The sequence below is a fragment of the Balaenoptera ricei genome, chromosome 16 (assembly GCF_028023285.1).
Source record: "Balaenoptera ricei isolate mBalRic1 chromosome 16, mBalRic1.hap2, whole genome shotgun sequence".
In the NCBI taxonomy this organism is placed as follows: Eukaryota; Metazoa; Chordata; class Mammalia; order Artiodactyla; family Balaenopteridae; genus Balaenoptera; species Balaenoptera ricei.
The window spans coordinates 40423767-40447570 of NC_082654.1; the positions used below are offsets into that span (position 1 = coordinate 40423767).

A 23804-nucleotide genomic window follows, 5' to 3' on the forward strand; every position below is an offset into this window, starting at 1 on the left:
CATTTTCTTATCTGACAACAGGGCTGTCGTGAAGATGGGGTAGCAAGCGGTGTTTTGCAGTCCGCCCCGCTGTTTGTTCCTTTCTCTGTTGAAGGCCTGTGGAGTGCCCTGTGGATCAGAATTCTACTTCTCTGCCCTCCTCCCTCTGCAGTGATCCTAGCTCTCCACTTCTCCAGTTAGGCCCTCTTGAATTGTCTTAATGTTGTTAGTTTAGCTACCCTGGTGGGGAGGCACCGCAGCTCACAGCAGCTCCTGACCCCCTGCCTGCTGCTATTGAAATCAACCAATGAAATCAATTTGTTGACAACAGTTGTTCCTCTCCATGCTCATTCCAAGAGCTGACACATCATTCCTATCCTCTTCCTTGAGGACATAAACCCTGCCCCAGGTGTAGGGGAAATGTGTAGGTTCACCAAGATTTTTAACTTTTCTTCTCTGTAGCATACCATCTTCCTATTGGCCATATTAAGTCACTTTATCAGCAGATGGTACCCAGGCAGGATGATGCCAGAGCAGAATTGATGAGCCTTAACCCACTGGAGATGGTTTTAGTTGAAAGCCTGTTTCTAAACAAACCCACTTAGGAAAAAACAATTTCGTTTTCCTACAGACCCAGAATTCTCTAGATGGAGAAAGAAGGTGTTTTATTTATTTATTTTTTAATTATTTTTTTAACATCTTTATTGGAGTATAATTGTTTTACAATGGTGTGTTAGTTTCCACTTCATAACAAAGTGAATCAGTTATACATATACATATATCCCCATACCTCTTCCCTCTTGCATCTCCCTCCCTCCCATCCTCCCTATCCCACCCCTCTAGGTGGTCACAAAGCACCGAGCTGATCTCCCTGTGCTATGCAGCTGCTTCCCACTAGCTATCTGTTTTACATTTCGTAGTGTATATATGTCCATGCCACTCTCTGACTTTGTCACAGTTTACCCTTCCCCCTCCCTATATCCTCAAGTCCATTCTCTAGTAGGTCTGCGTCTTTATTCCCATCTTGCCCCTAGGTTCTTCATGACCTTTTTTTTTTTTTTTTAGATTCCATATATATGTGTTAGCATATGGTATTTGTTTTTCTCTTTCTGACTTACTTCACTCTGTATGACAGACTCTAGGTCCATCCACCTCACTACAAATAACTCAGTTTCATAAGAAGGTGTTTTAAAAGGAAACTATTGTGTTAACTACTAAGTTTCTCAGCAAAAATTGAGTATTATGCTGGCTTTTTTTTTTTTTTAACCTGAGACCCTTCCATTTTTATGTATTTCTGTGGCAGCAGTTCATTTCACCATGTGCAACAGCAGATTCATACTCTGCTAATACTTATCGAATAAAATGTGCCAAGAAATAAATGTTTTGACATGTTCAGATGGGTTATCTCACTTAACCCTCCTGGTAGTAAAGCAGGTCTGAAAATCTGCATTAAGGAAATTAGGCTTTGGATTTAAAAAATGATTTAAACTTTTTTTATTACACATTAATTTTAACTGCTATGTTTATTTTTAAAGCTTTCTTGGTAAATAGCATGCCATACACAAATTTTCTTAATGATTTTCAGCTCTGAGAAGTACAGTGAGGTCATTTCACAAGTTAATTTTGAATGCTGAATAATTGAATGTTGATAGAGTTTAACCAAATTTTTAAATAGCACTGATAAGGAAGGAACACTATATATGTTTAAATACGTGAGGACATAAGACTTAAGGAAAAATTATCAAATGTTAAAGACATGTTTCTACCCACTTCCTTCAGGATGTGTTCGTGCTTGTGTGTGTGGGGTGGGGGGATGGGTGTGTGTTGAGAATAATGGGAGGAGGGAAGGTGGAGAGAAGAGAAAGTTTCCTTTAAGACCCCTGCATTGTTCCTCTCTTCTGATGATGATGATACTCTCTACTTTGGATGACAATTAGCAGTTTCTCAATGGGCTCCAAGCTGTAACTTTGATCCCTTTTCTGTCATCTTTTTCTTCTAGCTGGGAGCAAAGTTACTTATATTTTTGCATCAACAATAGAACAAAGACCTTCACCCATATGCTGCTCTTGAATATTTTGACTGTGTTTTAATGGGGAAGTACAAAGAAGTTGATCAGAGGATAATTGTGTTCCTAAATGAAGGACATGGATTTAAAACCAATTAGTGCATTGTTGCTGGAGAAAACATTGCTTCTGGGGGAAAAAATAACAACATCATTGAAGTAAAAAAAAAAAAAGTACATATATATGTATATATACCATGAAGTATAATGTCTAGTTTTGATTTGGATTTAGCTTACTACCCCATACTTAACAAACAAAAAAGAGTATGTTATCCTCTGATCCTAGAAGCTATGTGTAATTAAATTGACAGTATTTCTTTTGTCTTTCATCACACTATGAAATATTCCCATACAAGGGTTCTACCAGGTTAAACTTCCTATAAAACGTTTATTATCCAAGGAACCAGGCTGATTATATAGGAGAGAGAGAGAAAATGAGAGAGCAAGAATGCGAGAGAAAAAAATTCTTCAGAAAAATATGTCAGTAGGGCCCCAGGAAAAAAGGAAGATAAAAGCACAGGCCCTTAATTCTATCTATTAATATTTGAAACTACATTGTTCTGAAAACCAGCTATCTAAAATGATCCTAAGTGTTAGGACACACGTTCACGTTATGGGGAAATGGAATGCAGCGGCTGGAAGGGAACGTGCCTCCAGTTTCTTTTCCAAGAAATGGCTGAGGTGGGTGTGTGTCCACGTTCCCCAGGACTGATCCAGATTTGCATGTAGACCATCCCGTCGCGTAGAATAGGATCCTTTGTTTGGTGTGGGTGGAAGGAAGAGCAAGAGAAAGGTTGAGAGAGGAGATAGGGAGGTACCACCGGGGGAAGGTGTGGTCCAGCGTTACCACATAGGTGGCTTACTCAGTGAGGCAAGGTTGAATCCAGGCTTCATGGAGGTTAAAACCTTGGAAAAGGATGTGTTTGAAACTTAATTCTGATTCGGATCATGGCAAATCAAGACGGTTGGCTGAATGGCGTGTGAAGTGTTAAGATCGTTTCTAATCCAAAATGATAAGCCTAATATTTGCCATTCCATAATAAATGATGCATTTTGCGGGGGCGGGGGGAGCGAGGGGATCTTGAAAGGTTTTTGGTTGTTACTTTGTTTTATTTGATTGGATTTGTTTGTTTGTTTCTTTTTAAAATTTTTGAGTTCCCCAAATAAACACAAACACCAGTAGGAAGAGTAATAACTTAAGCCTTCGTTAGGAAACACTTTTTTCTAGAACGCTTTCTCTTTTTTTAACGTTTAATTCTTCTAAAGTTGTGCTGTTCACATTGTTAAAAGAGTGAATGCTCATTATAGAAAATTTGAGATATAGGAATAAAGAAAATATGCTCATTGTTCTACAAACTAAAGATAACTTGTCAACTTCGGTGTATTTCCTTCATCAGTTTTTCTCTGCTGAGTTTTGGTTTCTTTTGTTAGTTTGATAACCCGAAGACCCAAAGCCTTCCAGAAAGGGACTTTCAGCAGAGACATGTAATGAGAGACACACAGACTGGTTGGTGAATCTTCACCATGACACGTAGTAACTCTGTGACCATGAACAAACTATTTGAACTTTCTGAGCATCAGTTCCCTTATTTGAAAAAGGGGATGCCAATACCCATTTTCAGAGCTTGTGAAGACTCCAGCTAAAGTGTGCAAAATGCCCATCATGGAGACTGATCCCAACAGCAAGATGCTCCATCACTGCCAACTCTTGCCTCAGCATCATATTTATCTTTCTGTTTCCTTCTCCAACAAGCAATAGGAACATTGTAAATGTTGAAAAGAAGTGGTGACGATAAAAATGGTGGGTAGGTCAAAGAGGATGAAAAGAAGGTTCTAGAAGGAGGAGTTCTGAAGAGAGGCAAAAGTAACTGTTGGTGGATTTATAATCTTGACCAGGTGGTTTTTGTTTCTCACTCTTCTGTACTGTGGAAAAAATAGCACAGTTATTATTTCAGGCTTAACTTTTCTGTCATCTGAGACATAAGTTATGCTTTCAAGGAGGTGTGCAATGAGCTATGAAAATAAAAAGTTCAGAATTGGAGTCATTTGGGGGGAATGTTGGAATGAATAGTGTAACTTTCTCTAAATCTACTTAACTGCTTGTGGTAATAATATGTCAAATACATAAATATGTGATTGCAAAAATCAGCTTTATGCCCCTCTAATGTCTGTTAACATTTTTATTCATATCAAAATGTGTACCTTTTAGAGATTCACTATAAAATATATCACACTGGATGATTTTATTCTTGACATTTACAACATCATTCTGGGATTTCTTAAAAACAATATTAAGGTTCCACATTCACATTTTCAATTATTTTTATTTGGTTTTTAACTATCTACAATTTGAATTGCTTGGGCAGATAGACCTTAAATGCAAAAGCAGTCTAATTATTTGAATAATATAAAGATTTAGTTAGCTTTCTGAATTATAATGATTAACAATAACTAAGATTCTTTGAGTACCCCCTAAATAGTAGACATTATTTTAAGGGTTTCATAGGTATTAACTCAATAACCTTATGAAATAACATTTACCACTATTCTCATTTTATAGATGAGGCACAGAGAGGTTAGCTGACTTGCCCAAGGTCACATAGCCAATATAAATCGTATATTATTCACATGATAAATAGTCCAGGTAGTCTGACCCCAGAGGCTATTTCCTTGTCACTATGCTGTCTCTCAATAATAGTATCCATTTATTGAATATGTAGTGTGTTCCAGGCCAATGTTAAGAACTTTGCATATATGACCATATATATATATGTGTGTGTGTGTGTGTGTGTATATATATATATATATATATGATAGTGCTAATATACATCCCCTGAGATGGGAGAACTCTCTAATGATAGGGCTTACAAGGCTTTTATAAGGTTTCCCAGGCCAGCAGGAGGACATTGTTAATCCCAATTTATCTAAGATCCTCTTCTCTTGAGACATTTGAAACAAGGCTCTAGGCAATTAATTACATCAGAGGACCACATGAGTGACATCAGCCAAGGATACACAAGAAATCTTTACCGACACAAACTACCGAACCAAAACTATCCCTAGAGACATTGCCCACTCCCTTGTTTCTTAGTCCCAATTCCATTGTTTCAGTACCTCATGGTCCAGGCCCTGTATTCATTGTACAGTGATATTTTATCTAGTGGGTTCTTGGCAGTTGGAAGAAGTGAGATTACTGGTGACCCAAACTGGCGAGCTAGAGCTTCCAGTGTGTCTGTGCATACAAGCACATGCAGATTTCGTTGTCCTCAGAGTTAATTAAGAATCATTATCTAAAATATTGTTGGAAAATGAGATCAGGAAACGATTGCATTATGCATAAGGTGAGAGAAACCTTAGAAAATTTTAATAAAAAGCTCTATACTTGTGAGTAAGCTTCCCATGTTGTGAATTTAGTGGCTGAAGAATGAAACAATTTTAGGGAAAAAAATTGGCTTTCTAATCAAATAATTAGTTTGTACCTAAGTCCCTTGAAATAAATCGTTTGAAGATTTAGCACAGCAAAAATTAGGATGAAAACTCAGGATCATTTAAAGTAATCCCCTTTTTTTCTCTGGTAATAGCAGTATTTTGTCACCTACCTTAGCGTGGAATATAGCACCTAACAATTACATGTTTTGAAGTAGTGGATCTTGATCAGAAACAATTAGATTTCTCTCAAAAACATTCTTTATAAAAGGTCCAAAAGGTTTTCAGTTACAGAGATCTAGTCTTTAACCAGTTTTGAACCACGTCATCCAGAGCAGAATACTTAATCTCATTCTACATAAAATGGGGATAAAATATCTACATTACAGGATTGTTGAAAGGAAACTTGAGATAATACATGTAAAGGGCTTAGGGCAGTGCCAGGCAGATGCAAGCTCCAAAGGATCTGTGATGGTATAAGAAGAATGCAGGGGTGACAGATGAGTCTCCCTGGGCTAAAGAGGGTCATGTCAATTTGCTGCCCTTCTTGCCGTTACCGCCCAGGCCTCTGTCCTTACCAGTTCTTTGGCCGTGGCTTTGAAGAAGGTCAGAATGCCTCAGAATTCAAAGAATGGCTTTGAGAAAGGATCTGATTCTCAGAATTCAGGCATCCAATGAAGAACATTTCATAAAGACATAGTTTCAGCAAATTCTGAAAAGATAGGTCTCTTTTTCAGAATTTCAAAAATAATGCCACTTAGAAGAAATTAGTAAACATGACCCCAGTTTGCTCATTGAGAACCACCCCTGCATTTTTTCCCAGACCTCAGTCATTCACCACCACCTTCTTAAACAAGGTACTATCATTCACTTAGCACTTTTTCTTAACATATATCACTTTTCACCCTAATTTGTTTAAATAAATTTATTTCTATCACAAACAGAAAAACCAATATCAACTGCCATAATAGAAGTTAAAAAAAATAACATAATTAGTATTGAACAAAAAGGGTGTTCATGTCCCACCTAAAATCATTTCACATATTCCCAAGTGATGTTTATTCCACATTTGGGAAAAGCTGAACCACATGTATCTCACCTTCACTACTTTCAGGAATGTAGAGTTCATCACAGAAGCTTCTCACCTAAATCTAGTATTCCTGCCATCTTTTCACCAGAAGGGACCTTTAGGTCATTTAGTCATTTAGCCCCTTTATTTTACAGATAAGGCATATGAAACATGGAGGGTTTAATAACATAATGAGGGACACATAACTTGTTAGAGGCAATGTATAATATTCTGCTATGGAGAAGGTACACGAGAAAATTAGTTGCCAGGTCTTTTAAGTGTAAAATCCACCACTGCTATCATTAAGATCATAAAATGAAAAAGCAAGCCAGAGAATCGTAGAGGGTTAGTAAAGTGAAGAACTGTAAAACATATAGGACTGAATCTTCTATCCATCATTATCAAATATGAGTTACTGCTACAGACATACCTCATATCTCATTGTGTCCTCATTTTCCCCTATGGCATTTCTGCTGTGTGGTTCTCTCACACTGACGCCTCTCTTTTATTTAATCAAATTGTATTTCTATTTAGTAGCTGCATTATGGTTGTGATGAATAGAGCTGCACTAGTGCACATGGCCCCCGATATAATAATTACCCAGTATCTCTTAGTTGGATGAGCCTTGGAAAATATTAGCCATTGATTTTTCTATCTTCCTTTCAAAGGAATCCTTACATATTTCTTGGATTAGTAGCCTAGCAAAGCCCTATGAGAAACACATGTTTTAGACTCGCCTCCCTACCCTAAAAGAAAACAATTAATTTCACCTTTCTGTCTTCCTTGCCCTCTGCAGGTCCTGTGAGGAGATGGTCACGATTTTGACTTTTTTACGTTTTCCTTATGCTGGCCTTCTAGAGACTGTGAGGGAGATAGAGGAGCAGGAAAAGCACAATTGATTCATTCATGATTTATCTACTTGCCTTTGAATAATTTAGCGTTCTCCAGCAAGAATTTGATGGTGCCTCCAATTTTTCACTGAGGCTTGAGGGTCTATCACTTTGTGTAGAAAGGCAGGACTCAGGAGTTGTGCATATGCCAAAACCACAGAGGCAACATGTTCTTCCCTCCTCTTCCTCAGCTCTAATGCTAAATGATATGATACCATCATTTTTGTAGATCAAAATGGCTAAATATCAGCAATTTTTCATAATTTAACCCATAGAAAGAGGCGAGAACATTCGTCTTGGCCCTGCAGTTAAGATGTCTCAGCTTGAGACTAGCAAGTGGCCATTGGTTGCTTGTAACGTAAAGACCTAACTTTAGACAATATGCCTAGTTCTTGGAAGCCCTGGCATCTGGTAAATGTTAAGTTACAAAACGGAATTAGCAAAGATGAGATCTAAGCCAGTCAACCAAGTCTCTGGGCTGGACTGACGGAGGAAGTGAATGAGAAAATAGCCATTAGCTGTTCGTGTATGACGAATGAGGTTGCTGAAAGCTGCAAGAAATATCTTAACACCTGGATATGCAACTTTTCAATGTGTCACCAAACTGCAGCTTCATAGAAAACTAGAGTGGAGGGCTTTTGAACCTGGCAGACACATTTACTAATGCAGTGACTATTTTAGGGAACACCAATAGATCATTTGACGGGCTGAGAGTCAGAAGCCTAGCCTCGAGATATACTAACGCCAGAGTAACAATCCAAGGAAAAATTTGCAGGTGTACATAATGGGAAGCACTACCTTTTGGGGTCACAGAGACATTATACACAGAGCAGGAGTTCCTTTAGATTGTTTTGGGGGAGAAAGTAACATTTTTCAGTATTCAAAAATGTCTTTCACAAGCATTTCTTCTAAAGAAGAAGTGTTTCTATTCTATGAGGAAACCACAGCAACTTAGTTATGAAAATTCTATTTTTTACATCCTTTTGCAATTTGACCCAGTTGGAAAAGTAGAGTGTTGTGATTTTTATCACAGTGTTCTCACATTTCTATCCTTTAAACTCGTTCCTATAATTTGGTTCTTCAGGTTTCATGAGGAGCAATGTCCTTCATTTTACACTGACATAGTCACAGGTACATAGCACAGGTGTGTTGTATCAGTGACAGTCACTGATCCTCAAGGAAGTGAAGGGAGAGGGGGAGGGGGAGGAGTAAACCCTGAGGAATTTTATGTAAAAGAATTGAAGGACCAGTGAAACAAAACAAGATTTTAGCGGTAACCATGGCAACCTGCAAGTGTAAGGAAGAACATGAAGCTTTCTGGTCATTATTATTATTGTATTTCAACGTTTATTGACTGACTGCCTTGTGCAGCATTGGGGCTAATCAGTTTTTTCTCAGGAGGAAGAGAGAAATGAAGATGAGGTTTTCCTAAAGGGAAACCAGCACATTCTAAGAGCTCTTAATGAAGATGAGAATGTCAGATGACAAAGGAACGTTAAGTTCTGTCTGTTGTGATGTACAGAACAAACGTATGGACACCAAGGGGGGAAAGTGGCCGGGGTGGTGGGGGTGGTGGTGTGATGATTTGGGCGATTGGGATTGACATGTATACACTGATGTGTATAAAATGGATGACTAATAAGAACCTGCTGTATAAAAAAGAAAAATAGAAAAAAACTATTAGGTTTGTAGACATGTGTGCAATTTAAGAAAAAAACACACACTACTGTTACCTTGAAAGAAAAAACATTTTTTTTTTAATAAAAAAATAAAACAAATATCTGGATCCTGAAAAAAAAAAAGAAGTTCTCTCTGTTGTGCAGTGGAGAAAGTTTTTAAACTTAGAGACTATGTCCTATAAAGGACTGTGCAGTGACATTTATGCCAGAGACATCTGACAGGTAAAAAGATATATGATAAATTCAGTGATGTGGAATAAAAGAAGCCAAAGGTTAGATTCAAGATTAATCAGGTTCTTGTTTGGCGAGAGAGCCAATAATATTATTTTTTGGCCAGCCATAGTCTCTGGGAGCCCCTGGGACAAGATCTGTTTACTGTAGCAGCATAATTAAGGCTCTGCCCTATCAAAGAAAAGAGCAAATGTTTAGATACACCAACTTCTGAGATGAACTATTTCTTCTTCAGACCCCGGTACAAGAGCAAAACTGTTACAAAACAAAAGCACAGGAGAACAAAAGAAAACATAAAGTCTATTCTGCCCTCTGGGGACAGTAGGGCCGGATTTGGAGGGGGAGCAGGATGAGGAATGGAGTAGCAGTTTTTAAGTCTGGCATTGGCCTTGGCTGTTTGCCAAATGAACATTATTAGAATTATTAGCACTGCTGAAATGAATTACCTGGGAGTCTGCTGAAAATGAAGTCTGTAATTCAATAGACTCTCATAGATTCACCAGAATCTGGTGGGACCCCAGATTCTGCACTTCTTATTCCCATTTGATGCCCATGCTGATGATGACTGTACTTTAAATTGTAAAGCTCAACTCTGGCTGTACAACAGATCACCTGGGGAGTTTGTAAAAATCTTGTTGCCCGGCAAGAAAACACAGTGGAGAAAAGACAGCCTCTTCAATAAGTGGTGCTGGGAAAACTGGACAGCTACATGTAAAAGAATGAAATTAGAACACTCCCTAACACCATACACAAAAATAAACTCAAAATGGATTAAAGACCTAAATGTAAGGCCAGACACTATCAAACTCTTAGAGGAAAACATAGGCAGAACACTCTATGACATAAATCACAGCAAGATCCTTTTTGACCCACCTCCTAGAGAAATGGAAATAAAAACAAAAATAAACAAATGGGACCTAATAAAACTTAAAAGCTTTTGCACAGCAAAGGAAACCATAAACAAGACGAAAAGACAACCCTCAGAATGGGAGAAAATATTTGCAAATGAAGCAACTGACAAAGGATTAATCTCCAAAATTTACAAGCAGCCCATGCAGCTCAATATCAAAAAAACAAACAACCCTATCCAAAAATGGGCAGAAGACCTAAATAGACATTTCTCCAAAGAAGACATACAGATGGCCAACAAACACATGAAAGAATGCTCAACATCATTAATCATTAGAGAAATGCAAATCAAAACTACAATGAGATATCATCTCACACTGGTCAGAATGGCCGTCATCAAAAAATCTAGAAACAATAAATGCTGGAGAGGGTGTGGAGAAAAGGGAACCCTCTTGCACTGTTGGTGGGAATGTAAATTGATACAGCCACTATGGAGAACAGTATGGAGGTTCCTTAAGAAACTAAAAATAGAACTACCATATGACCCAGCAATCCCACTACTGGGCATACATCCTGAGAAAACCATAATTCAAAAAGAGTCATGTACCAAAATGTTCATTGCAGCTCTATTTACAATAGCCAGGACATGGAAGCAACCTAAATGTCCATCATCGGATGAATGGATAAAGAAGATGTGGCACATATATACAATGGACTATTACTCAGCCATAAAAAGAAATGAAATGGAGGTATTTGTAGTGAGGTGGATGGAGTTAGAGTCTGTCATACAGAGTGAAGTAAGTCAGAAAGAGAAAAACAAATACAGTATGCTAACACATATATATGGAATCTAAGGGAAAATAAAGGTCATGAAGAACCTAGTGGCAAGACGGGAATAAAGACACAGACCTACTAGAGAATGGACTTGAGGATATGGGGAGGGGGTGGGGTGAGAAGTGACAGGGTGAGAGAGTGTCATGGACATATATACACTACCAAATGTCAAATAGATAGCTAGTGGGAAGCAGCCGCATAGCACAGGGAGATCAGCTCGGTGCTTTGTGACCACCTAGAGGGGTGGGATAGGGAGGGTGGGAGGGAGGGAGATGCAAGAGGGAAGAGATATGGTGAAATATGTGTATGTATAACTGATTCACTTTGTTATAAAGCAGAAACTAACACACCATTGTAAAGCAATTATACTCCAATAAAGACGTTAAAAAAAAAAAAAAATAACCTTGTCACCCGGGTCATACCCCTAAACCAGTAAAATCAGCATATCCAGAGGTGTCATCTGGGAGCTGAGGACCACAGCAACCTATAGGCCAAAGATGAAATCACAGATACATCGATTTGGCTTATCCAAGGTTTTACAATTTTTCTTCTGCTTAAAAAGGAGATCTCACATAAAACACGTATTTCTAGCTCTTCGTTGAACAAACGACACCAGGACTGCATTTCCACTTGGTTGTCATCTGCCCCAGCCTTGCGCTCTGTGCCTTTTGTGCCTTTCAGACTGGGCACCCAGTCTCCAGGTCTCCCCAGCGTGGCCAGCCGCTTTCCCCAATTCTGTCATCTGCCTGCCCCCTGCAAGCATTAGCTTTTGCATCCCCGTTCACAGAGGCATGCTATAATGTCTTCTCTTGGATGGATGGTTTGTAATGCTAGTCTTCCTTTTTTCCTTTAAGTCCTTGATTCACGCATGAGAGAAGTGTTGAAGAGTTAGTTTGGTTTGCATTGCCCAATCATTTTAATATCCCCATTGAAACACTGATGTGGAAAAACACTTGTGTAGGAGTCAGGAGCTGACTTCTGGTCTGGTTCTGCCACTTCCTGCTATATTGATATTGATACCTAACCTCTCTGAATCTGAGTTTTCCTCATCTGTAAAGTCACACAGTTTGTAGGTTGGGTTAAACGTCCTTTGAGTATGCTAACAAAACATCAGCCGCTATTATTCACTTTGCAAACTCTTATTGAGAATTTGTTTACTCTGTGCTGGCGCTCTTGAATGGAGAAGATAAAAAGGCAAGTTCAAGCTACCTACCAGGACTCTGAGGACTTGAGAAGTTCTCATAAAGGAAAGAGTTAGGAATTGGATGGCCATACATCTCTATTTGCCCTAGGAGCCTGGGTTGTGTCTGATGTTCTGATGGGATAATTAAGAGCACTTGTTTCACACTCAGAAGTGTTCTGGTTTGGATAAGAGATTATTTGGTCTCTGTAGTTAGAAAAGGGTTGCAGTGTGAGGTCCCTCTAGGGAATCGGGGTACCATGGGGTGCCACAGCTGGGCTGAATCCTGGGCATTTGGCTCCACGGGCAGCACAGAAGGGGAGAAAAGCTGTGCCAGCATTGATATTCACATGCTTTGATGGCCCACCTGCTGCCCCATCTACTCTGCTCCTCAGAATCCCAGAGAAGTCCTCCTGAGCAAGCTCCGGGATGGAGACAGGTCCCCTAGGAAGGGGGGAATGAATTTGGCCAGATTCAGGGGACTTCTCGCACAGTCAGCTCCAACTTCAGCAGCACCGACAGCGTGAGTTGCAGTGCTTGTTCCCTGTTTCTAGTCCCTAGTTTCTGTCCTTTTTCATCTTTAATCTAGTTGATTTCCAGGCATCTGCCTGAGATTATGCTGTTGAAATTCCCCTGCCCTTCTTTTCAAGTTTTTTTTTGAAAACCCCTTGTAACCTGGTCTTTCACAGGGCCACACACCCGCCTGCTGCTGCCACCTAGTGGAGGTGTACCACAATGTCAGGGCTGCCTTTGTGTTTGATCCACACCCTGGGCGAGGCTAGAATTTACTTCGAGGAATTGTTCGGGCACTGCTTCTGGTTTGATGCAAAGTGATTGGAAAGTAAAGATGTTTTACAAAGTATACAAATACTTAATCTCTACTGAAGCAGTTTTTTTTTTTTTTTTTTTTCTGGCAAAAGGTGTTAGAAACTAACTGTAAAAACACCAATGTGACAGTTCAACATAGAAACTAAGCAATATTGGCTTGAAGAGTAAATTAATCAAGGATCACAGAGAAGAAAAGAATAACTATTTACACCCTTCTTCAAGCAGAGTTGTAGTTCTCTCGTCAAATGCAGTGTCTGGGTCTTGCTTCTTTCCACGTGAAGTATAGATTCTCCAAAGTGACACCGGTTGGATTGGCACAGAAACTCTTCTCCATACCTGGCATGTCTGACTCTCTAGGCTGTGCTGTAGTAATCATGGAATCTCCATCTCAGAATAATAACTCCAGAATTTCAAATTGAGAATGCAAATTTTACTCTTCCTCCTTCTCTATTTTTTTTTTTAACCTACCATCTTCTACTAATGTTGGACAAGAGATATTTTCTTTCTTCATAACTCTTTGTCTTCCGTGTTCTGCCCTTTTTCACAAACAGTCATCTGTCCTATTTCCTTTTCCCTGTTTCTGGTTCATTCTGATGATTTTTATCTCCAGATATCTTCCCACAAAGCCTTCTGTTCCCCATGAAGATTCCTAGTGGTTCTCATCTACTTAAGTAATTCAAAGGGACTGAATTTGTTCTTTAATTTTTGAGAAAATGTTGCTTTTAACAAGCTCAGTATACCGATATACATGAATACAAATAAAAATTAATGAGTAATGTAAGTAAAGCCACATCTATATCATATCGACTAGAAAAATAATAAGCTCCCCATTATTCCAGCTCTCCTGAGGATTTCTCTGGAAAGCTTAGAAGAATATTTTAGGACATAGTTCACAGAGACCATTGGAATATTTAATATTCTGTAATTATTTTTGATTTACAATATGTTGTCCAAAAGCAGATTCAGAAATAAATCTACAGTGGTTTCACTACGGGTAAAAATAGGGCATAAATTGAACTATAGTCATCATATTAAATTATACTACCATATTACGTTTGCTACATTTGGAGCTGTGTCATCTCCGATATTTCCATGCTACATTTGTCTTGAGCCCGTGCTTTCCAAAAATATTACCAAGACTTTTCTTCTTTTGGTACCATTATGGTACCTGAGTTGAAATATCAAATTGCAGATATTTGAGATCATGGCATTTTATTATTGGAAATAACCTTAGATGAAACATAGCCAGCCTTCTCTTTATTTTAGCACCGAAGAGTTGGAAGCGCAGAGAAGCAAAGTATTTGCCACAGGTCACATAACTAGATCTAAACCAGAGTTGAGTCCATTCTCTTTTGACCATTCTAGCGTCTTTCATTTTATTTATAAATGCATACATATATATGTATATATATTCATGTTATGCTTTCCTACACATATTTTATAACTTTTATCTTGTTTATGAATTATAGCTCTTTCAAACACAGTATGTTTCTAGTATTTTCCCAAGAAAAAAAGAAAAGAAAAAATTTTTCAAGGATTTCTTAGCTTTTAAAAATGTATAGGCAAGTATAGTATCTTAATGGGTACCTATATTAAAATGATTTTAGCTGATGCCTAAAAGTAACTGTCCTCTGTCAAGGAGGACAGTTACTTTTAGGAGGGCATCATTCATTAGATCCGTGAGGTTATGTTGACAGCATATTGCTACATGGTCACTGTTTGTCATCTTTCACAAGCCTTTAAATAAGAGTAACTGTGGAACATTTAAACAGGCCCTAATATGATCCTGTTGCCATTAATAAGTGATGAAAGACTCACGTGTTTCTCCAAGTACAACTATTTTAATGTGTTCAGATTTCAAGGGTGCTTTAAAAATAACACTGTATTGCTTTTTTGTTTTTATACATTAGACTAATTTTGGTAACAAATGGATGTGTCTAGCAAAGTCAAGGATTAATTCCCTCTCAGAATACCTCAGAGAGGTTTTTCCTTGCTATTTTATTCCGTGACAATTCAAACCAAGATTACTGTAAGGAATGTGGATATGAATTTTTAAGATGATTTTCCTGGTTGCTTCTTTACTATTCTAGTTATATTTTTAAATTTTTGAACAGAATACACTCCTTCTTTCTTCCCTCCCTCCCTCCCTTCCCTCCTTCGTTCCTTCCTTCCTTCCTTCCATAATTCATCAAATATTTGTCCTGACATCAGTTATGCATTAGGCCTTTTGTTGGATGTTGTGGAGCTTGTGATTTAGGAAAGATTATATTGCACATATGATTTTCTTATATATATATATATATTTTTTTTTTAATGAAATCTTCTTTATTTACTTACTTATTTATTTATTTTTTGGCTATGTTGGGTCTTCGTTTCTGTGCGAGGGCTTTCTCTAGTTGCGGCAAGCGGGGGCCACTCTTCATCGCGGTGCGCGGGCCTCTCACTGTCGCGGCCTCTCTTGTTGCGGAGCACAGGCTCCAGACGCGCAGGCTCAGTAGTTGTGGCTCACGGGCCCAGTTGCTCCGCGGCATGTGGGATCTTCCCAGACCAGGGCTCGAACCCGTGTCCCCTGCATTAGCAGGCAGATTCTCAACCACTGCGCCACCAGGGAAGCCCTGATTTTCTTATATTTTTAACTTTCAGAACTGTATATCAAATTTGTGATCATATTCTGAAATACTGTGTATTATTTCACCTTGATCTTTATCATAATCTCTCCAGGAATATTCTGAAATCCACCCTATTAGAAGTATTCAATCATTACCTTCCCAGATTGTGCTGATATAAATTGTTCCAGTTGTAAAGAAAACTCGTGCACATTTCTGTGATCAGTGTTGTTTCTTCCATTGTAACCACCATTATCCATTGAAAAATATAGCTCTGTTATCTCACATCTTTTCATTTGTCCAAATGAGATTACTGGTGTCTTATAATTAATTCAGGGGAGATGGAGGGAGAGGTTTTCTTTAGTTGTGTTAGTTGACGAGAGCTCTCCAGCAACAATATTCTCATTCACTAACTAGAAGGCTGGTTTAATAGAGGCGTTGCTGCCTCCGCCCCTTTCGGAAGTCACAGCAGGCAGGCCTGGCTTAGGGTTCATTAGAGTCTGGTTGGGTGACAGCAGACTGAGAAGCAGCTGTAAATGATCAGAACCAGGCCTTGGCTAGGTTCAGCTTCTGCCAAGCCCAGCATGGCTCCAAATACTTTCTAGATTCCAAAGAAAACATGCCAGCCTTATGCCTGCTGATCATGGGACGTAGACGGGATATATGTTTCTGGCTTCGAGGTTTCAGAGGAAATGCTTATCATTGGTGCAAACACTCTTTCTGTCTTGCTGCCATATGTGAGCAGCACTTAAGTTGCATGTGTTTCCTCATGGCGATTAAATAGGTCATTCTCAATTTTCTTTAAACTTTCAGGCTAAATCTGCATTTCAAATGTAATGAGGAAGGGGCCTTAGGGAAGGTCTTGTATAGGCTCCTTGTTTTACAGAAACGTCTCTGAGGACTCAGATCCACACTGGGTTAGGGCTCAGCGTGTAGCCAAGCACTGCACCAGGGACATAGAGATGAATGAGTCCTTTCTGTTCGCAGTGGTACAATGTTTGGCCCATCATTGATGGTCCCTCATTAACTTAATGAAAAGATGAAGGGGCATTATAAACTATGGTGACAGATAAAAAGATAAATCGATGGACAGAGATAGAGAGTGCTATCCTTATAGTGAGTAGGTACTGAATAGTATACAAGGTACTCTATATAATTAGCTTAAAATTGTAGAGACCTAGCCTCCAATTAAATAGACAAAGTAGGTATGGAATACTCTGAATTCATTTCCATTTCTGAAAGACAAAGAAAATATATAAAAAGTTTTCATATGCATGTTTATCTTCCATATTATCTTCTGTTGTTGGGGAGATTTGTTTTGTTTTCATATATTCTCATTCTGTGCAGGTATAAAAATACAGGTTATTTGTCCATATATGGACTTACAGAAAATGGGCTGGGGAGTAAAGAGGGCAAGCAGGTGGTCCTTTTTCTCAACATATCTGTCTTACCTTTATTATTCTTACCTTTCATTTGTCCCTTTCTTCATCTTAAGGTTTGTCTGTTTGTTTTGTGATTGTTTTTTAAATCCTACTTAGAATATATGCTTCTATGTTTCTGTTTGCGGCATCGTCAGGTCCTATGGATTTCAGAATACTGTTGTCCATTTATTTCCCCACAGCTACTACCTCCAAGAATAAATTAGAGGATCTATAATTGTTTTCATTAGCCGTCTAGCTCCAAAGTGAAAACAAACAGCGAGAGAGAAAGAGAGAGAAGAGAGACTGAGAAAGAGAGAAGCAAAACCCACAGCTAAATAGTGCCATTTGTGCAAAAGCTAACACTGCATTTTCCTTGGGAAATGTTGGTATTATGGACACCTGGCCAATAGTCCTCTGCAGACTCATTAAGTTCCAAGGTGAGTTACTCGCCTTGATCAGCAAAGTTAAAAAAAAAAAGGAACCGCTTAGCAAAACACCAGCATTTATTTGTACTGGACAGAGTCTATAGAATGTCTGCCACCTCTAGAGCCATGGGTTTTTGAATACATAGAGCACTGTGCCTTGTACCACTTAATCCTGTGGCCCAGCCCACAGCTGATTGATGGGGGATTAACCTGTGATTCAGAAGCCACCAGCTAAAAACTGGCCTGTGGCCTATAAGGCACTGTTTGTTGCAAGAGCTCTACCCAGTAGCTGAATCCTGTTCTAAGTGCTAATATAGCTTTGATAGTGAAAGAGTGGTCCGTGTACCAGCAGCACCAGTATCACCTAGGAGAATCTTCAGCCCTACCCCAGACTTTCTAAATCAAAAATATTCATTTTACCAAGATTCTAAGTTGATTATTATGCCCATTAGATTTTGAGAAACACTGTACTATAACACTCAATCAGATCCTCTTTTTTGTGGAGCATTGAAGAATGTCACAAACGCCAGGTGGGAAAGAATGAGAGAGACATAAAAAAGAAAATAGTAAAGAGGCCATGAGCCAGTGAAAGTCATGAGTTAATGGAATCCATGGAGTAGAACAAATATGAATCAAGTCCCACTAGCTGATGGATAGAGCACCGTAAAGCACAGACAGAACAAAGCTAAGGGCACACATACCGAAGTAGAGGGCAGTGAACAACTTGCGTGAGAGGATGACTTGTAAAATTGATTCTGAGTTAGAGAGCTGCTTTCTCAGTGCTAGAACTCCTATTGCATTCTGAAGAGCATTCTGTTCTCCAACGTCTTCATTGTGCAACTGCTCAAGCATTGCCCTTGTTTCTTACTTTCCTGAAAACTGGCAGCAAATTCTTATTAACTGAGGTAACTTAGGAATACCTTTGACCTTGGGAATCTCAAAGAGTCTCAAAAGCACATCATTCTAAGGACTTTAGTTCTTTAACTTTTATTCCCCGGTAAGGTTCTTGTTTTTCTGTGAAAATTTAGCTTCATGCAAAGTTGAACTTTAATACCACTTCTGGCTTAACCCATTCCTGATGAAGCTATGAAAAAGAGGTGTAGGGGCTTCCAGAATGGTGGTGTGAGGAGACTGGCAAGCCCTTTCCCTAAGAGTAAAAGAACCACTCCCCCCCAAATTGACAAAGTAACCATTTCTGGAGTCTGGAAATTGGTCAAAGGCACATGATAATTTGAGAAGTGTTTATTAAGGAAAACTACTAAACCCTGGGTAAGGGCAGTGGGAGTCTATGGTATTTTTGCCTGAGGTTGCTCTCATCACTCCCAGGTACTTTTATATTTTATGTATAACTATACATGAAGATATCATATAGAAAACATTTATATATATAAAATAATTTTATAATTATTTTTTATGTATCTTTATGTCTTTACAATCAGGAGGTAAAAGAGGAAAAACTGTAATATACAATTTTTTATATTTGCCTACATGTTTATCTTTTCTGATGTCTTTATTTCCTCATGTACATTCTAGTCATCATCTGCTGTCATATCCTTTAATGTGAGGGACTTCCTTTAGTACTGATTATAAGGCATGTCTGCTAGTAACAAATTCTCTCAGTCTTTTTTTAATCTGAGAATATCTTTATTTCACCTATATTTTTGAGGACTATTTTTGCTGGAAATAGAATTCTCATTTAATAGTTTTGTATTTTCTTTTTTGTTTATTTTTTAGTACTTTTCTTTACAACTCAATGCTTTCCAGCCTCCATTATTTCTGAAAAGAAGTATGCTATTAATCATATTTTTGGTCATCAGTAATGATGAATTGTTTTCCTCTTGCTGCATTCATTCAATTATCTCTTTATCTTTCAAAAGTTTGACTCCGATATGGCTAGGTGTGGAGATCTTTGTGTTTATTCTACTTAGAGTTTCATGAGAGTCATGGATCTGTAGATTAAATTTCTTTTACCAAATTTATGAAGTTTATTTATTTGGTTCTTCAAATGTATTTAGTTCTTCAAATATTTTTTCTTCTCTCTTTTCTTTTGCCCCTTTCTGGGATTCCTATTATGTGTACGTTGGAAGGTCTTTGAGACTGTTCATTTTTTAATATTCAATTTTCTTTCTGTTCTTCAGGATAGGTAATTTTTATTGATCTGTCTTCAAGTTTATTGACTCTTCCTCTGCCATCTTGAATCTGCTGTTGAGCTTCTCCAGTGAACTCTTCATTTCAGTTATTATACTTTTCAGATACAGAATTTCCATCTGTTCCTTTTGATATTTTCTATGCTTTTATTGATATTCTCTATTTGATAAGTCATTATTGTCAAAGTTATCCTTAAATTCTTTGAACATGATTTCTTTTAGCTCTTTGAACATATTCAAAATAGCTGATTTAAAGCTTTTGTATGCCAAGTTTAATATTGGGGGCCTTTACAGACAGTTCATATTGGTTTTTTTCCCCCTGAGAATGGATCATACTTTCCTGTTTCATTACATGTATCATGATTTTTATTTTATGAGAACTAGATGCTTTAGGTAGTATATTGTAGCAGCTCTGAATTCTAATTTTCCCACTGGAAGGAAAAGAAATTAATAAGTGAATATCCCAATTAAAAACTGGAGAAGAGACTTGAATAGACAGACATCTCACCAAAGAAGACATGTAAATGGCCATGTAGGAATGGTTAATAAGCACATAAAAGAGGAAAATGCAAATTAAACCATAATAAGAAGGCACTTTATGCCACTAGAATGGCTACAATTAAAAAGACAGACAGTACCAAGTGTTGGTGACAATAGGAGAAACGAGAACACTTATACACTTCTAGCATGAGTGAAAACAATACAGCCACTTTGGTAAACAGTTTGGCAGCTTCTTAAAAAGTTAAACTTACCATACAACCCAGCACGTCTGCTCAAAAGTAGTATCTATCCAAGAGAAATGAAAACATATGTCCAATACAGTGTTGGACACAAATGTTCCTAGAAGCATTACTCAGAGTAGTCACAGACTGGAAACAATTCTAATAACTATCAAATAATGAGTGGAAAAGCAAAATTGCTATAAGCATACAATGAAACACTATTTAACGAGAAAAAAGGAATGAACAACAACATAAATGAACCTCAAAACATTATGCTATGAGAAAGAAGCCAGATGTGAAGATTACATACTGTATGATTCCATTTCTGTGCAGTAGCCAGAAAAGACAAACCTAGACACGAAAGCAGATCAGTAGTTATCTGGAGCTGGGGGTGGGAGCAGGGATTGACTGCAATAGGCATGAGAGATCTTCCGTTGAGAGAGAGAGACAGAGAGAGACAGAGAGAGAGAGGTGCCGTGGTAAGATGCAGATGACATGGACAATGACATTTATAGAAGAGAAGAGGTGTATCAGTGATTGTACCTTCAGGGTTTTATTTTATGGAGGTGACTGAGCAATGGAACAGAGAAGTCAATGCCATTGAAGGAAGGCTTTCTTACTTACATTTCGCAAGAGAAGGGCACAACCAAATCATGCAGGATCAAATGGGGAAGCATCAGGTTTGGTTACGAGGCAGAAAAGAGCAAGAGAAAGCCCAGGCCAGGGCCTTTATCAAGGCTTCCTTGTGGAAGACAATGCAGGACATGGTAAACAGCTTGGGATTGGCTAGTTTGAATAATTCTGGTAGGCTTTGGGGCAAAGGAACTGTTCCCAATTGTCTGGTACCTGATCCTGGGTTGACTTAGGGTAGTGGGAATATTGGCTTGGTGTATGAGTGAGTGTTTGATAAAGGAGTTGATTGGGGGTGTGGGCTCAAGATTGGTTAGTTTATATATGAAAGGGATGTGTCCAGCCTAGCCCTTTGCTATCTCCAAGAACTGGCTGCTCCTGAAAGGTTGTCTCTTCCATCAGTGAGACCACAAATGCCAGAGCATAAAGAATATAGAAAATAGAAAATACAGGTAATCCAATCGGCCTTGTGATGAATGGATGCTAAATAGACAAATATGAACTTAAGAAGACACAGAACAGGATGAAGGGAAAATTTAAGTGGCTCTGAGGCAGAAACTCTTTTTTCTTTTTTCTTCTTTTTTTTTTCTTTTTCAAAAACAGTCATTTTCAAAGTTGGTTCTCTTTTCTCAGAATGAACCAAAACAAGATAAAAGCCTGCCCACATGTTTTTAAACAAACATGGAAAAATATAGCCATTTGCACAACATGTACTCTTTCACTCTTACAGCATATACTACTAGTACTTACAGCATGCATTACTGGTACTTTGGCAGCAAAATTAGGTAAAACACGTTTTGCCAATTGTGGATTTACTAGAGCTTGAATACATGTACCAAGAAGGGTGACATCTTGATTATCATGTAATGCATAATCAGTAATGGAATGTGCTGTAGTCAAGGTTTGATTTTTACAAGGGTAAGCATTCAGATCCTTATTATTAGCCTTTATATACTTATTAAAAGTGTTTTTAACTGATAAGTAATTTTTGATTGCCCAGAATAATGTGATACTGAAATGTATTAATCTCCTTCTTATTTGCTTATGTACACCTTACACATGCAACTCATTTTAATAAAGTAATTAATTTAAATGGCCATAAATATTTTAAGATTTCGGATGATGTTATTATTTCTAATGCTTTATTTTCAGATAAGGATATACATTATCCTTTTTCGTGTTTTGTAAAACTAAGACATGAAAAAACACAACTTAAGAGATTTAGAAGGGAAAGCTTCTGGAGTTAAAACACAAAATTCAAGTTGAGCAGCATTGTCCAACAGATGTTTAAACAGATGAATACAATGTGCCTTGTGAATTTCTAATGCATTTCAAAGAATACTTTCTGATACTGAGAAATGCAACAGAGCACCCAAGCGGTACAAGCCACTGGAAAATGGTTTCCCAAAAAAAGTCTATTGCAGACAGGGCTCAACTACCTTAGGATGTCTGCTTATAGTTTTACATGTATGTATATTTCTAACACTCTAAGTTGAAGATAATAACTGTCACTTAAGATGAGATCCATACCCAGCAAGCATACAGGTTGGTTCTGTTTCTTAACCTTGTTTCATCACATCTGCTGAGTCCACCCCTCCTATTTCTAACACCTTTCCTCTCCACTATGTCATTTATCTAAGCCTCTTTCATGATACTTATCAAAAGATGTACAAATAGCTGGCTGATAACATCACTACTCCTTCTAGGTCTGGAAACATAGAATAACCATCACCTCAGAAAATAGTATGTATAGCTTCTTAGGACAGACTTTGAGGCATGATGAAAATGATAAGTATATCTTCCTTATAGTATGGACATTCTCTACAAGTAAAAATGGCCAAGTGGATCTCGGGACGTTATCAGATAAGAGAACCTTGCACATAGTAGAGTCTTGATGAATGTTTTCTGAAAAAGAGCTACAAAGAAAATGAAATGATTGAAGTGATTAGGGAGGGGTAAAAGAAAGGAGAATGGATACTATAATTGGGTAGCCTGGTTAAACTTATTAAGAAGGTGAAGAAATGAGACTCCTTTATAGAGAAGAAAAGAATGTGAGCTTTGAAATCAGACGAACGATGGTTTGAATCCTGGTTGCCCCATTTACTAGCTTGAGCATTTTCAGTACCCTCTTGGAGCCTCGGGATTGTCCTTTATAAAAGGATTTGGTTGTAATGATTAAAGATTGCATATGGAAAGGCCAATACATGGCTGGCATTCAATATGAGAACCTGAGAAATAAAACCACATGTAAGGGAAGATGAATGATGAAAATCATAGCGTTCCCCTGCCAGGGATTTGGCTTTTAAATAATGCTTCAACCTGAAGGATTGACTTTCTCATGGTAAAATACCAGCCAAGAGAAATGGGGACCCTTTAGTGACCTACAGGTCCCACCATGAGGTTGGATGGTAAGAATAGTGTGTATTCCCTGAGGACAATGTGAAGGAGGCCTCAGTCCTGGTGACAATTGTGTGGGGTACATGAATAAAACAGTTTTTAAAGATAATAATATCTAAATACTATATATTTCGAGATAGAATATTCAGTCACGATACCTAGCAGGATAACACGGACATCTTCTCAGATATCCTAATGGGATGAATGATATTTAGTCTGTGTATTGCTTTACCAGTTGGAAGCCTCATGCATCATTTCTCTGCATCATCACACACTTGAGGCAGGTATTAAAACTCTTACTGTATAAGTAAGGAAACTGAATTGGAATTTGGAGGATTTTCCTAGGTTCCACAACTAGTCCCTAACAAAGTTGTAACTCAAACCCAGGTTTCCTGACACCAAGACCAGAATGTTTTCCCCAGTGCATTA

The 23804-nt window shown here is 38.1% G+C and overlaps 1 protein-coding gene across 2 annotated transcripts in view; it reads left to right on the plus strand.

Annotated features, from left to right (window-relative positions):
* Positions 1-23804, plus strand: part of PRKG1 (protein kinase cGMP-dependent 1) — a 1231781-nt gene that overhangs the window by 404364 nt on the left and 803613 nt on the right. The gene's annotated exons all lie outside the window — the stretch shown is intronic.